Raw genomic sequence first — 12,922 nt, 5'->3', positions numbered from 1 at the left:
TGCACTGCTGTGACTATCAAGTTTGATCGACAATCAAATAAATTGTAGCAACAGTAACAATAGCTTATACATTTGTGCCAAGTCTTCTGCTGAGAACTTCACGTTTTATCCCATTTGATCTTTTTTTTAATATTTATTTTTTAGTTGTAGATAGACACTATACCTTTATTTCACTTATTTATTTTTTTTAATGTGGTGCTGAGGATTGAACCCAGGGTGTCGCACATGTGAGGCAAGGGCTCTATCGCTAAGCCACAACCCCAGCTCCCCCATTTGATCTTTATAACAAAACTAGAAGGCAGGTAGCATTAATACAGATTAGAAAACTGAGGCTCCAAGAAGTTAAGCAACGTGTCCAAAAGTCCTTGATTTACAAAATCAACTAATTGTTTGTCAGTTCACATTATTTTCATGTTCCTTTGCTTTAAAAAAGGGCATAAAGCAATTAATACTCACTTGGCAACTCTTCTATATAATCAAACATCTTTCACAGTATTGCAATAATTCCACTCTGCAATTTAAATACACTATTAATGTCTTTTAAAAATTACTGCTAAATCTAATAAGTCACTATTTCAGTATGTAAAGATTTGAGCAAGTCTTCATGCCAGATGAAGAGAAAAACAGATGAAATGTTCATGGAATGAAGGCCCTGTTCCAGTTCCACCATACCCAAAAGATTTAGAATGATCAATCTTCTCAGTACTTTGGAGTTGATTAATAAAAAAAAAAAAGAAAGAAAAGAAACCTATTGTCATGCACAAGCTGGAATGTATAATCTGAGCTCTGAGTATGAAAATTGTTTTTTAACTGATTTTTCTAGGCAAACTCAATAAAATGATCAAATGCAATTGAAATATCATATTCTTCCCTAGAGCTCTCAAGTTCCTTTCTACTTTAATCTATGTTTGAATCTCATATGAAAACTCTTAAGACTATAAATATGCACCAGCTGTGGCAAAGCAATACTTGATGATGCACATACAGCAGAATTGAATTTCAGAGACTGGAAACAACTATCCCCTCCATGCCCTCCCTGTAGTCCCTCACCCCATAGGAAAGTTCAGCATTGCATGTCATAGTCTGAGTGAACTTTTTCATCTTTTTAAAAATTCAAATGCTTAAATCAGTTGCAACAATTATTTGGTTTGGATTTCACAGCACGAGGTGAAACCAAGTATTCTCTTTTAACCAATGTAGAACATTGCAGATTTCTTGGTTATACTTCACAGGAAATTAGTCATTGATTTCTTGATAAATGAGCTCTGCTGAGCTATGGTAGAGACCAAAGAAAAGTGTAAATGAGATGAAAAGACCAGTCTCTCACCCTGAGACTCATTCAGCTTGTTACTTCTATGAATACAGCTTTAGCAACATCTGAGTCTCTGCACATTGCTTGGTTTTTCTCTTACCTTTTCTTCTGATTTCTCTGACTGCGTACGTATTTCTTTAAGACCAGAAGTTATGAATAACAGCTGAGCAGAAAGTATGGCAGAGTTTAAATCAGGTCTAATTAGCAATGAGACTGGCTCTCACAGCATCCCAAGACCAGCAGCTTTTCACCAGGGAGTTCCAGAACCTTTAGAGGAAAGGTGCGTGGCGCTGTTATATTCCCTGGCCTGAGGTCCAGCTCACCCTGAACTGAACCTGGAAAGCTCTGTGGGCTGGGCTTCCCATGGACAACTGCCATGGTCCTTGTATTATGTCATACAGACAGTGCCTTCTGGTCCTAAAGTGTTGTCATTGCAGATCAGCACACCAGAGTTTGAGAAACATTTATCTTTTTGGTCATCAGGAATTGAATATGCAGTCAATTCACTCAGTAATTTAGCTGAGGACAAAAATTGTCCATGCCCTGCTCTGTGTTAAGTACTAGACTAGATTTAGGAAGAAAGGAGGTGTAAATGCAAAGAATGTGCCTAAAGGTATGGACTTCCACAACTCTACATCATTCTACATACCCTTCACCCACCTTCCGGTTATATGTGTTTGTTCAGGGAGAACCAGGAGAAGAGATTTTATAGGTGCAGGCAGGCACAGTGGTAGAGAACATTCTTTCAATAGTCACATTGCATAGGTTCTAATTACAACCTTGACATATCTAACTTGGGTAACTTTGGACAAGCTTTGTAATGGCCATGTGCTTCTGTTTCTCTGTTGGCCCCAGGATGGATATAACAATAGCACTTCCACTAGAAGACTAGGTAGGATTGAAGGGATTAATTTAGGTAATTGATTAGGACAGGGACTAGCAAATAGTAAGTACAATATAAATATCACAAATATTTTCATCATCTTATGAGATTGATCAGATTTCCTATAGTTCATGGAACAGATTGTGTGTGTGTGTGTGTGTGTGTGTGTGTGTGTGTGTGTGGTGTTTTGCTAAAAGATTTCATTTGAGTAAGACAGCTTGTGTCAGTCATTTATAATAGCATTATAAATAATGATGAAGTTTATTTTCCAGGCCTAAATAAAAACCAGCACAGAACCTCTAGCACTCTTTTTTTTTTTTTTTTTTTAAATTATATCCTAGGTGTAGATGGACACAACATAAAGCCTTTATTTTTATGTGGTGCTGAGGATGGAACCAGAACCCGGGGCCCCGCCCATGCTAGGTGAGCGCACGGCCCCTGAGCCACAATCCCAGCCCAGAACTGCTAGCACTCTTAATTGGCCCTTTTTAGTGGGTGAATCCAAGTTTAGAAAAATGAAAGATGAAAACTTTTTCTTTGAAAAACTTTAGTCAGCATGATCTGAGACCTCTTCTGGACTAGGCTTTGACCTTGCCCTACTGAGACCAGTTTTAGCAAAGAATCCTTACTAGCCAGTTTATAGGAATCTTCCACACCTTTGATATCTCACATCCTCCTCCTTGTTATCTTAAGCAACTTCCTCTTAGTAAATTTTCCATCTTCTCCCCACTGCCTCTAAACCCCCATTTCCCTTATTGGTATTTCAAGTTGAGTTCAATACCTTTGCCATATTTCAGTAGTCTTCAATAAAGTCTTCTTTGCTCTTTAAAAAAAATCTGAATAATTTCTCTTTAATAATAAAAATACTAAAATATTCTTAAGATTGAAATATGATTAATTCTTTACATAGAGAGATGGGGAAATTTTTTTAAATATTGGAAAAGTTTATGGTACTCTGAGACAGATTTTCTTAGGACAGTAGGGTTCTGATTATGAAAATTAACATATGAAAAAAGCAACCACAGAAAATTTAAAGTACTTCCATCATCTGTAATTGTACTATGCATTAAAATTAAATTCTTAAAGTCAACTTAGTTTGACCCTAAAGCAAAATTGGTGGTAATAATAATGATATATCACTCTTGCCCATACAGCATCATGCTTGGCTGCAGGATTAAATGGTGGAGAAAATTGGCTATGAGGTAGGCCATTTAGCAGAAAAGGAAGCATCAGAAACAATATGACAAACTGGAAAGGCAAGAAATCAAATATGTGGCATACTTAAGCTAGTTAAATTTCAGCTCAGTTTAAATATGTATACTGGAATATGTATATTGATTAATTAATAAGTAGCTATGATATTTGTATTAATTAATAAGTAGCTATGATATTTGTATTATTTTGATTGAAAAATAACCCCCTAGTTTTCAGACTTTATCAATCAGATTCTAGAAACTGTAATTAGGAGGTGGGGGCTATTATAGAAAGAAAAAAATTGATAAGTGGCAAAAATGTCCATTGGTATTAATGATCATGAATTTTTGTCACTTATTTTTTTACAGGCAAATCACTATAAATAGTCAAAAGTCCTTAGTTTTAAGTTCAAGTTGTAGATTTCTCCATACTAATGTCAAATTCACCCACTAAATTAATAGAGCAATGTCTCAAATCATTTATGAGAAACTTCACTTTCTCTCTAGGACTACTATAAATTACAGTCTTTCCTATGATACTCATACGATTTCTGAAGCTTTCAATTTTGAGGAGAAGATACTAGTGTGTGCCTTCCACTATCTATTCCCAGAAAGAGTTTTGATGCTGCTTAAAATCTGCCTGACATCCATTAGCAGGGAAAACCTAATAGAGAACAGACATGGATACAGGAAGAAAAGAAGGTCCTTAAAGAAAAATTGACAAAGCCAGAGCCATTAAAAACAAATCTTGAATATCAAACAAATCTTGAATGGGTTTTAGCCTCAGTCTTATTTCGAATTAGCACTGTGACCTCTCCGGGATTAATTTGATCATTTGTAATTTGCAGGGATGGTGATCTCTAAGTACCCCTCTGGCCCTAAGACTCCCTTGATTTGTGATGTGTAGTAAGTTCATGATAAAAGTTTTCCTCCTAAACACTTCAGTCTTTTAGGCTTGTATATTTGACTTCAATGTTTCTCTTTTTTATCTAATTTTTCAGCCTTCTCCAAAAGAAAACATTTTCTGTAGCTCAGTGATAGGAAAGACTAAAGTTGAAGGATAAGAGAAAGAAATGATGTTATTGCTCTGCTCCTTGAGATCTTTTGAAAGTAAAAGAGCTGATGTCTGCAGCACAGATATAAGCATTTGCAAAATTACTTTTTTTTCATATAAACAACCTTATTTCAGTTTTTAAGATTTAAATTGGTCCAAATTTTAATTGTTCTTCTTCTTTTTTTCCCTTGTCACATATATTATAAATTATTCACATATATTATAAATTACTATTGGAAAAAGATTTCCACATATCCATGTTGTGAGCTAATTTATAGATGATCCAGGCACTCTTCCAGGCACTGAGATAGAACAGTGACCTTAACAAAGTCCCTGTTCTCCTGAAGCATATCTTTTATTAAGTTGTCCTGTTTTAATAATATCATGAGTTTGTGATTGTAGAAAAGTATGAAAAAGAAAATAACTACCATATACATTACACTGATATTGTTGCATTTGCTTTAAGAATTTTTTCCCAAGAAAAATTATAGCAATATTAACTCACTGAAGCCTCATAAACCTTGTGAGGTAGGTAATAATAGTATCTACTGTGGGTATAAAATATTAAGTTGACAGGCTTTTATTTTCAGCATTTTAAAGACGGCAACCCATTATCTTCTGTCATTGTTTCTAAGGGAAAGTCATTCATTATTCTTATTGTGATTTTCCTGAATATAACTTTTCTATTTTCTGGCTACTTTAATGATTTTCTCTTTATTTTGTTTTATACCAAATTTTAAAAAATGTTTTTGTGAGTTCATTATAGTTATACATAATAGTGGGATGCACCCTGCCATACTATACATGCATGGAATGTAATTAGCTCCACTTCAGTTCCCAGTATTTTCTCTTTCCCTCCCCTCTTTAGTTATCATTTTCTTTTCATTCATCTTGCTTTGTTCAACCTAAGGTTTTTAAATATTTAAATAGATATTTTTAAGCTTAATTTTGTAAATTCTTGGTGGTATTTGTTCAAATACTTCTTCTGCCCTGTTCTTCCCCCTGTTTTTCTTTTTCTGGGACTTCAGTTACACAGGTGTTAGACTCTTTGGTATTGTCCCATTTGATTTTTTATGCACTGTTTGTCATAGGGTCTTATAGTCAGAAAGTTTTTTTGCTGAAAGTACCAGTTCCTCACTTGGGACTCAGATATCCAATGGGTAATTAACAGTAGAATAAAACCTTGGCATCTCTGCCTGCCTTTTGTCTCTCTTTCTCTTCTCTGCTGTAAACTTTGGGTCAGATTCCCTCTCAACTCTGCCTGTAAACATGTTAATCATCTAAGAAGCATCTGTCTAAAAACTGGTAGTAGTATGTTGTTTAGTCCTAAATTTACCTAACCTATCTCAATTCCCTTTAAGACTGAAGGCACCAAGATAAGAGTAACTAAGGCATTTTCAGTATTTGCAGGGACATAGTAATCAACAGATTATCAATTGCTGGCTTTTAAAACATCCTGTTATGAGCCCCTATGACAATGCTTAGAAGTACAGAGTCGGTGCTGCAAAACTGAAGAAACTTATCCTGCCTTTCTGACTTATCCTTTTCTCTAGCAGTCACTTTAGATTCCAGAGACTTGCAGAAGATCGCCCCATGATGAGGTGATCTAATTGGGACCAATTATCCCAAGATGGAAACTGAGGCTGCTCCTCTAAACAGGTGTAATTATCACATGATAGTAAATCAATTGCCTCCTCAAGCAATAACAACTTCTCTAGGACCTTGCAGAATCCAACTTGAGATAGCAGCCAAACAGACCACAGTTTGACACACCGTGCTTAATTACTCATAACTTTTGACCTTCCCTATTTATGAAATTCTTCTTTCGGAAGAGTTAAGTAGAAAATTCAAAGCCAGCCTCAGCAATTTAGCAAGGCCCTAACAAAGACAACATGGAAGCCCTTCAATCAGGTTCAGTATCATTATATGGGCTATATGGTTAGTTGATTAATGTGGCTTGATTATATGTCACTAAAAAAATTATATGTCACTAAAATAAAATAAAATATGCTCTCAGAGCATATTTTTATACTTTGTTTTAGAATTTGTGATAGACACTTAAACAGAAAATTTAAGATTTACTTATGTTTCATTTAATAAGAAAAAGCTAACATGAAACATCCTCCTTAAAATGATGATAATTAAATGAACTCAATAGTAAAGCAACTAATAAGAGAACTATTGCATGTCAAATCAAGAATTCAAGCTATTTGAAATATTTCTTGTGAAACAACTTATTTACAAAAAAATCCCAAACAGTGATATTTCCTATTACATACAACATTCAAGTTGTTGTTAACACAATTGTCTTTTAATTCACGAAACATTTTATAAATACACTCCATCAGCCCTCTAATGTCCCTGTGAGTCAAGGAGAAGAGTTTTTTTTTTTAATTTTTATTTTACATATAGGATATCTACACAAGATATCAACGACTATTTTAGGAGATTGAATAATTCATTGGGAAAATTGAAATAGAATGCAGCTCACACTCTTTCTTCCTTTACATTAAGTTAAAATTTGGGGTTGTTTCATGCATGTAGGCAGAAAACTGATCTCAAAAGCCACTATGATATTACTATAATTACTAAAAAAAAAAAAGAACTAATTATAGCCTTTTTTCATTAGGGTTAAAATCCAAATGATATGACTCTGAAAATATGCATATACACGTGTATACAGAACTTGCTAACGCATCTACACACACCACATAGTATGTTTGCACCATTATTCAGATGAAGACTATAGAGCACATTTTTGTTAAACAAGTCTTAATATGACTATTTCCCTCATGCCATTTTAGTTTTGGTTAGAAGCAATTTGCAAACATAAGAAAAATATTTTTTGTATAAAAGATATGTGATGAAAGGTAGAAATATTGATTGGTAAGAAGGCATTTATACTCTGACTGAATTTAAAAATAAAGTATAAGTTTCTCTTTTGGGGATTAAAAAAAAACAACAAAACTGAAAATTTCGGAGGGATGTATTAGTATCTGCAGACGTGTTCATTCATTCATGCTGCGACTCACAGGCTCCTGTTATGTACAGGCCTCTATGGCACTTGGTGATCAAGTCAGAGCTTAGTTTCACACAACTTGTCTAGAGAAAAACATGATGAAAAGTTTTTAATTAATTTTAAATTAAATCTAGTAAAAATATTACTGCATACTCTAATGCCCTCCAAAACCAGGGTACAATTGTTGAGGAATAGTATAAAAAATAATGTGTTTAAAATACTAAGTGGTACTTCTGTGACCATAACCAAGCTTTGGGTATTCCACGGGAAAAAAAGATCTAATAAACTAGAACACATTTGATGGAAATGATCATCAAGGTTAAGAAACTCCAAACTATGTTATAAAAGTAGTAGTTCAAAGAACTCGAGAGCTAGTTTGGGGACTACATGACTCAGAAAGGATATGACAACGTGCAAATATTCAAAGGACTGATATGTGAAAAGAGAATTAGATCCGTTCTTTCTTATTTTAAGGAACTGAACTATAACAAATGGGTGAAATCTATACATACAGTTCAGTTGAATAGAAAATCATATCTTAATCATCAGAGTTGCTAAAGATAGCATGGGTTACCTTGGAAATTAGCAGATATATCCAAGTAGAGTCTGAAAACTCACTTTGTTGATACAATGTTGAAGATATACTCAAGTATCTGATGGATATTTGAGCTATATGGCCTGATCATTTCTTTCAAACAGGAGTCACTGAATCTGTGATGCAAGTTAGAGCAATTTTAGGATCATACTAAATTTCTTTATCTTTATCAAAGTGTTTGAGTCAATAAAGAATTTGCTCTCTAGGTGATCTTAATTAACATGGCTATTTAGAGGAAAATGTTAAGCTCTTGGTGTCATAGTTTATTTTATCTTCTTGTACTTGTTGCTCCATTTCTTACTGTGTTAGTTGAGTTGCTGTAGCAAAGTACTGCAAACTGTGTGGCTTATAGCAACAGATATTGTGTTGCAATTTTGTAGGCCAGAAACCCAAAACCATGGTGTTGGCATGGTCATATTCTCCTGAAAGTGCAAAGGAAAGATCGGTTCTAGGGCTTTCTCTTAGCTTCTGGTATTTCCTTGACTTGTGACAACAAAACCCAGAATGCGCATGCTTTTCTCATGTGTGCACATGTCTTTGTGTCCAAATTTCCCCCTTTGATAAGGAGAATACTCATACTGGATTAGGGGTCCATTGCATTCCAGTGTGGTCTCATTTTAACTATGTATATCTGTAACAACCATGTTTCCAAATGACGTCACATCCTGGGGGGTTTAGGGATTCCACGTATGAATTTTGGCAGGATATGAACCAATTCTTAACCAGACATAATACCAAGTGTTTAATGCATTTTACAGCTATGATTAAGGAAGTTATAGGGGAATTGATTCTCACAGTTTACCATTACAGCTAGGTAAGTTCAAGGGGTCAGTTGCTTGTATTTGATAGCACAACTCCTGCAATAGGAACAGAAAGCCTGGATTTCAATCCTGGGTCATCCAGTTATTAGCCATGTCACTTCACTTCTCTGAATATAGTTTTCTAAACTTGTAGATATAGTTAATTGTTATGAAATACTTATGTGATAGTGTCATCATCCATTAAATATAACCATGTATATACATTACATAAAGTAGCACTCTGAAAAGTCCTTAGAAAGAGGATAGGCAGAGATTCTCTATCCTTTTGACTGGGTTATTTGAGAACATTAACAAGATATTCTGAAGAAGAAGAATGCGATTCAGTAGAACTCAGACTACAGATTAGCTCACAAAGATCTAACCTGCTCTATGAAAACCTACATACACACACACACACACACACATACAATATAGGCAAGAAAGTGTAAATGACTTTCCCTACTTATATGAATAATACATTTTTACAAGAATTAAAAAAGTCAGATTTGGGATTGCCATTTTAGTACTCTGCCACATTGGTATAAAATGAATATTTAAAAAGAGAACCTAATTAGCTGTAGGAAATCCAACTATTCCTGTTATAGCCAATGTATCCAGACTGTCTATTTTTTATTTATGAAGGCCAAGGCATTGCCAGCCACAGGGATGGCCACCTGTGGCATGGCTCTACCTGAGCCTATATACCACTGGTAGGTGTGCGTAGGCATGAAGAACTTCTACTTCCAGGTCAGTCTTGGAACAGACACTTGCCAATTCCCTACACTGGACAGTGCTTTGAGTTTCTGTTTCCTTGATTACAGTATCTATCGCATGGAAAACATTTATAAAACACCTATCATAACAATTGTTATGATACTGATGAGATGAAATGAAACCAGTGTAAGAAACAAGGAGAAGTCACAAGGTTTGTCAAACTAAAAAAAATCCGTGTATGTGAGTTTGGTGGGGCAGGGTTGAAACTGAAATCAGCTCATTTAATTTTGAGTTCACCGATTTTGAGTTCTTTTACACTTTGCAGTGTGTGTGTGTGCCTATCTTTCTTTGTAGCAGAAAAGACAATACATTTTTTAAACTAGTGGAGAGGAAGCAGGCCCATACCATTCATTTCTACCTGGTCGTCCTAGCAACCTCAACTTCCAGTTTTCTGCCAGCAGAACTGGACTTTCTGGGGGTAGCAATGACTTACTTCTTCTCAGAGTCTTAGGTGGGGGTCACTATTCCCACTACTAACTCCACTGACCTGCATCGATTATTAAAAAGTATCCTCAAGGAAGGCATCACATCCTGAACTGAACGGGTTCTCTTCCCGATGACTTGGAACCCAAACTAGTCCAGACTCAAAATAAGTACAGTGATGATTGTCCTGCTCCACTTCATCTATGGAAGAAAGAAAAATGTAGTGAGAGAAGACAATAAGCATAAGAATGCACTTGTAAAGTCAAAACGCATTTCTAAAGATAAAAACTGCTGAAAATGCTGAAACCAGAGGAAAACATTTTGCTATACATGAAACTGCATGATCTCCTTTTTGATTAGAAACATTATGTGATCCTCAGAGTTTTCCAGTGAATCCCATTTGGTCTTATCCTGTTTCCTGTGTTGTACTTTGACCTCAGTTCAGGTCCAAATTACCATCTGCCTAAATTTCTGCAATATCCTCTAAGCCTGGGCCTGAACAAGGCTGGCGGCCTTGTTCTCCCCTCCAGAAAATCGGTGTACTTTTCTGTTTTGCCACAGCAAGGTTGCATTTTGTCATTGGAACATTCTTCTATAATTTTGCTCATTTTCCCTCCCACTACCAAAAAATTAAATCCTACTCAATAGTCCGATCTGATGTTTCAGAGAAACACATCAGTACACATGATGGATACTTTTTCAGAACCCATACTGCAGCTGTTGTAAGTAGCCCTCCCTTCAGTGTTCATTTGCTCTCTCTAACTGGTTCATGGTTTATAATTTTGTCTCTTCCAGTGCTAGATGGGCCAAGACAGGACCTTTTTTCTTCTCCTCTCTTTCTTCTTTTCTAAAACTCAGCTCAAGATCAGAGGTCTCAATAAACTTCTTAATAGCTGAATCAGAGAGGATTCCATTTCTTCTTCTGAAACCCACAGAAAGCCTTTTAGTAAAATCTGATAGTGGAAATGTAAAGGATGAATAAACAAGATAACGATTGTGATATTTTTGAAGTCACATGATGCACCTTGTCACCAAAGGCCACAGAGAAAAATCAAAAGATAACTGTCCCTTTCTTTCTGAGATGAATCTTCTCTTATTCCAATGAACCAGGTAGCAGGGCTGGAGGTCCTGCCTCACTGGAGTTCAGTGGAGAGCAGAAACTGAAGAATCCCACAGGGGTCACTGGGAAAGTCCACCGTTTTTAACTTCAGTACAGAGGAAGCAGCACAGGAAGAGAAATTCAGTTGCTATTAGCATTTTTTTTTTCCCTTGCAGAAGAGCTACAATTGTGCTTGTGGGTCTTGCCCTGTCAGGAAGTGCTGAACTTCTTGTCAGCTGTGAGGCAATACATTTCTTTTAATGCTAAAACACACACTTACTTGAAACAGTACTTTAAAAAAAATCTCACTTTTAAAATAAGCAGAAAATTATGATTCAGGTGCTGTGTTCAAGTTCCTAAATTAGTGCAGTGATGTGAAACATATTTTCTTTTAAAGTTTGCAGAATTTTATCTTCAGTCTTACAAAATGCCAGCCTATAATTGAGCTATTTCCTTCTAGATAAGGCAGACCTCTTCAAAAAAAAACCTACCCATATCTCTCTCTATTTGTGCATCCTTGAACCCATCCAACTTGTTTCAGCCTATTATTATCCATGATACGATAAGAATTTTACCCAAGCTCACTCTTAAAGAGAAAAAGAGAGAAAAGCAGAGACACAAAGACAAAACAGAAAAGCAAGCCACAGTGACAGCACCTTAATTATAGAGCTGTGAGCACCAGGTCCCTCATCCTGCTGAAGTAGATGAGAGCTGAGGGTGGCTGCTTCACCTTGTGTGTGAGAGATTTGCTGCTTCCCTGGTGACCCCTCCTGGCTGTAACCCAGGGGAATCCCACACAGCAGTTGTACTACCGTTTGTGGATCATAGCCATATATAACAGCCGGGATCCTATATCTGAGCGAATGAGGAACCTGTCAGGTATTAACATGTGTCTACACTTGCTTTCTGTCAAATTTAAGTTTCCAACCAATGGGTGAGCATGGACAGAGGGAAGTTATGTACTATGGAGGAAATTCTAACATTTCTGCAGCGGTAAGTCAGGTGTTGTGACTGAATATGCCCCATTGTTCTTGAGCAGAGGGAAGATGGCTAAATATGTTTCCAAAATTCTTGGCCTGACCTGCAAGACTATATAAAAATCAGATGAAAGCTGATTTTTCTGTCTTTACTCTTTTTCTCCTGAGCCCAACTTTTGATCACTACGAAACAAGGTTTGGTTCTTTAATCTTCTTTCCCTCTTCTGGGACTCCCATGTCTTTACTGCCTGCTGAAGGTATCTCACCTTGAAGTTTTTAAACCTCCCCAGATGGCCCTCATGTCCAGGGAAGTTTGAGGACAACCGACCCCTCCCAGGTCCAAGTCAAATTCTGTAACATCAAATACTGTAACACCCATGACACCTGCCTAGGTTCCTCCAGGTGTGTCTCCTTCCAAACCCACTATGGTTACAGTTATGTCAATCCTTTGGATTTCCTTATGTAAGTTCATATGATTATCTTCTTTTATTCTTATTTAGCATGTTTGCTATTTTTCTCCTTCCTTAAATAGTCTTGTATCTCAATTCCTCAATTAGAGACAGAAACTGTGAGGGTTGAATCCCATTGCACCCTCTATTTAACTAGGAACTGATAAATATTTTTGATTGCACAAAAGGGACTGAAGCGAAGGGACTGGGGATGTGGCTCAAGTGGTAACACGCTCGCCTGGCATCCATGGGGCACTGGGTTCAATCCTCAGCACCACATAAAAATAAAATAAAGATGTTGTGTCCACCGAAAACTAAAAAAAAAAAATATTTAAAAAATTCTC

General features: G+C 36.1%; 1 protein-coding gene across 4 annotated transcripts in view; it reads right to left on the bottom strand.

Moving 5' to 3' along the window:
• The window catches only part of Far2 (fatty acyl-CoA reductase 2), a 133,303-nt gene that overhangs the window by 78,104 nt on the left and 42,277 nt on the right, over positions 1–12,922 (bottom strand). For 2 of the 4 annotated variants that reach the window (XM_048802487.1, XM_048802489.1), the window contains one exon: positions 10,118–10,254. The exons of the other annotated variants lie outside the window; for them this stretch is intronic. The gene's annotated coding sequence lies outside the window, so the exon portion shown is untranslated. The remainder of the gene's footprint in view (positions 1–10,117; positions 10,255–12,922) is intronic. 4 annotated transcript variants of the gene reach the window in all.

This window comes from Marmota marmota, unplaced genomic scaffold (genome assembly GCF_001458135.2).
Source record: "Marmota marmota marmota unplaced genomic scaffold, marMar, whole genome shotgun sequence".
Taxonomy (NCBI): domain Eukaryota; kingdom Metazoa; phylum Chordata; class Mammalia; order Rodentia; family Sciuridae; genus Marmota; species Marmota marmota.
This window is presented reverse-complemented; position numbering and strand designations above follow the sequence as displayed.